Consider the following 4050-nt stretch of genomic DNA (forward strand, 5'->3'; position numbering starts at 1 on the left):
TGGCTGCACATTTGTCAAATGTGCTGTTCAGATCATTAGCAGGATAGAGCAGTTTAGTGTTATCTCACATCTTAGCCACATGGAATAGTCAAAAATATGGATAGATGTCAAGCTAGTTAAACACAGGTCACTGAAATGCAGAGAGAGGGAGTAAAATTATGGTTAAGGGGTGTTACCCTTTAAAGATACATTAATGTTTTACAAGGTTTATGAGGCACATAATGCCGTTACAATTGAGACATGTGGGAAATGCAAACAAATTATTAGTGGGGGTAAAGTTATCTCATGAACCATGGTTAATGAATGCAAAAATTACAGCAGTGACTTCCAATCACATTGCAAAGGTTTAAATACACAGACCCAGCATTCATTAATTCACAAACAACCTGTCAACACAGCATTCCCTTATAGTTATAGCCAATGTTTGAACACTGCTTACCATATTAGTAAAAGTAACATACGTCTAACCCTTGTCAAACTGTAGAGGTAAAGATTTCTTGCCATATTTGTGCATAATATGAATGACTTGTGCCTATATCTCCTAGTAAACATATAGACAAGCTAGACAGCAACACCACGCTTCTGACCCTAAATGCACTTGTATGGATGGATCCAGTATAGACCACAGTGTATGACATTACAAATTTATCTACATATGCCATTTTCTATATTTCCTGGACTAGACAAAGGGCCACATTTGGCCAAGTGGGGTATTCACATACCCAAATAATTCAGAATATGCATAATGGATTTTCTTGGAAAACCTTTTCATTCCAAAAGAGAAAATGTGGTATATTTATCAAACCTTCTAAAAATCAGATGTGGAGGTATTGCCCATAGGAACCAATCATATTCTAATTATCATTTTTTTAGAATGTGCCAGATAAACGATTGCTATATTAGGATTTGGGAAACACCTCCCTTTTACTTTTTTGGAAAGTTTGATAAATCTACCCCCAATATGTTCTTTCATTAAATGGTAATGCAGCAGATGTAAAGTATTTAAGAGTCAGATAATCATAACACTCGACCCTGTAATAAATGTCCTTTTAGTACATCATACCAATCTACAATGGTATAAATATGGACAGCCATTACTGATTGTTCAAACAGGTTTCAATGCAGCAATAAAGGAGTATTAGGCTACTACTGGTTTATGCAAATTGGGCGCTCTAAAACATGTTCTTATCAAATAACACCTTATGGCTGTACCACACATTATGGCAACAGGAAAAAACTGCAATTAGACTTTTGCAGCTAGATTTAGGAAATAGTAATAATTTTCAAGCTAAGTATGCATGCATATTTATAGGAATATTTATATATGGTTATGTTAGATATTAAAAAATAATAAATAAAATAATAATTTCCAATTCATAACATCTGGGACATTTTACAAGGTTAGTTAGGTTTGAATTTTTTATATACATACAATAAAAAATGTTCCAGTTTAATTTATAGTCTAATGCAGTGGTGTTCAACATTTAGGGAGCTGGGATCCAAAGTGTCAGCGGTGAGACCGCAAAAGAGAGGATTCCCAATAAAATATATTGGGGTCCATAACCACAAGTATCACATCTCTGGTATAAAGAACACAGGCTGCCCTATTCCACATGTGTGCAAAATGTCTCATATTTTAGGTATATCTCTAGTGAGGTAGATACTGAGCAAGAATTTCCCATTTTATTCTACTAAGTTTTCTGTATCTTTACCCCATAGGATAAGGAGGTGGCGGTAAGTAAGCTGTGACTTTGCGTGGCATGTATCTATTTATGCACCTGTTCCTGTAAACGGTTTACCAGAGAGGTGCAGCAAGGGGACATCAGAGCAAATCTGTTTAATTCGGTCAGCAAAAAACTGGTTTGAATACAGTCTAGGTCAAACATATATACTTTTACATACCTCAACAGAAATTTTGATACTCATGAATAGTGTTTACTATAAACAAGTATCTGAATAAAATTGAGCAATTTTGTTTTGATGGGACTAGCCATATTGAAAATATAAAATAAATATATAACTTATAAATCAGGGACACACAATAAATACATCTACCAAGATGGCACTGGCTGTATTAATTCTCATGCTGTCCTGCTACATTTTAAACAAGTGTCCCAATATTAAATGGATACGGACAGTATAAGCACAAGAGTACTAATAAGCACATCATTTGCAAGCCGATTGTGAGGACAGCATGACACGTACAGACAAATAGCTCTACCTCACTACTCATGAGACTGACTAAGGGAAAAATATAACACCAGACTTTTTATAAATAGCACAAATATACACCAATCAGCCACAACATTGAAACCACTGACAAGTGAAGTGAATAACATTGATTATCTCATTACAAAGGCACCTATCAAGGGGTGGGATATATTAAGCCACAATGCTGCAGTGATAGAAAGGTATCAGAACACAGTGCATCGCAGCTTGCTGCGTATGGGGCATAGCTACAAACCCTTGTCCATCACAAAAAGAACCTACAATTGACATGTGAGCACCAGAACTGGACCATGGAGCAATTGATTAAAGTTGCCTGGTCTGATGAATCGTGTTTACCTGGGAAAGATATGGCACCAGGATGCACTTTAGAAAGAAGGCAAGCCAGAGGCAGTGTGATGTTCTCGGCAATGTAATGCTGAGAAACCGTGGGTCCTGACATTCATGTGGCTGCTACTTTATCATGTAGCCGCAACATAAACATTGTTGCAGACCAAGTACAACCCTTCAAGCAACAGTATTCCCTGATGTAATAGACCTCTTTCAGCAAGATAATGCACCCTGCCACACTGCAAAAATTGTTCAGAAATTGTATGAGGAACATGACAAAAAGTTCAAAGGTGTTAACTTGCATCCAAATTCAATGCGAATGAGCATCTGTAGGACATACTGGAAAAACAAGTCCGAGCCATGGTGGCCCCACCTTGCAGCTTACAGGACTTAAAGGATCTGCTGCCAGATACCACAGGACACCTTCAGAGGTCTTGTGGAGTCCATGCCTCAACGGGTCAGAACTGTTCTGGTGGCAAGAGGAGCACAAACACAATATAAGGCAGGCTATTTTAGTGCTGTGGCTGATCAGTGTACAATGTTCTGTCAAACAACGCATGTCTAATTGTTGGCATGTGTTTTCCCACACAATCTAACTGTACTTTTCTGTATGAGCTATACGCTCAAAATACACACAACTCTCCAGCCTTGCACAGACATATGTTCTTTGTCTGTTTGCATTTATACATAAATATACTTGACATGCTTCAGAACTGAAATTTCTGTTCAATGTAGTCAATGACTTAGAATTGGGGGGGCAGGGAGGCGGTTGGGGCACAAAAGAACATAACCAGCTATGTACCTCATTACACCACTAGTGAACACATTATGACATTTAGCAATGTCATGTAATTGGACAGTATTCATTTTAAAAGTACAAACAGGGAGGGAAGCCGTTTGAGTTCTGCAAAATACTCCTGAAAACAAACAATTTTTTACAAGCAGCAGAAATCAAGGAACAAATGCAATAGGACATTTTCCTAATTTACCTATATGTAATGTCATGGAAGCTTTCTGAGGTCTCCTCTAAACGTAAGCATTAACATGAGAAAAGTTCCAAGTTGGCCAATTCTAAGCTATCGCTTCACACATCATTTACACTTACTTCAAATTTATGGCTCCCTATGGAGACTGTGTAATCTAGCATGTTCATCATCAGCTATTTATTTAGCGTTACTAATTCCGCAGTGCTGTACAAAGACCTCACTCACATCAGTCCCTGCCCCATTGAAGCTTGCAATCTAAATTCCCTAACACACACACACAGACTAGGGTCAATTTGATAGCAGACAATTAACCTACTAGTATGTTTTTGGAATGTGGGAGGAAATCAGAACACCCGGAGGAAACCCACGCAAACACGGGGAGAACATACAAACTCCACACAGATAAGGCCATGGTCAGGAATCGAACTCATGACCTCAGTGCTGTGAGGCAGAAGTGCTAACCACTAAGCCACTGTGTTGTCCATACACAATGGCACAGGCTTTGGAT

Source organism: Mixophyes fleayi, chromosome 3 (genome assembly GCF_038048845.1).
Source record: "Mixophyes fleayi isolate aMixFle1 chromosome 3, aMixFle1.hap1, whole genome shotgun sequence".
NCBI lineage: Eukaryota > Metazoa > Chordata > Amphibia > Anura > Limnodynastidae > Mixophyes > Mixophyes fleayi.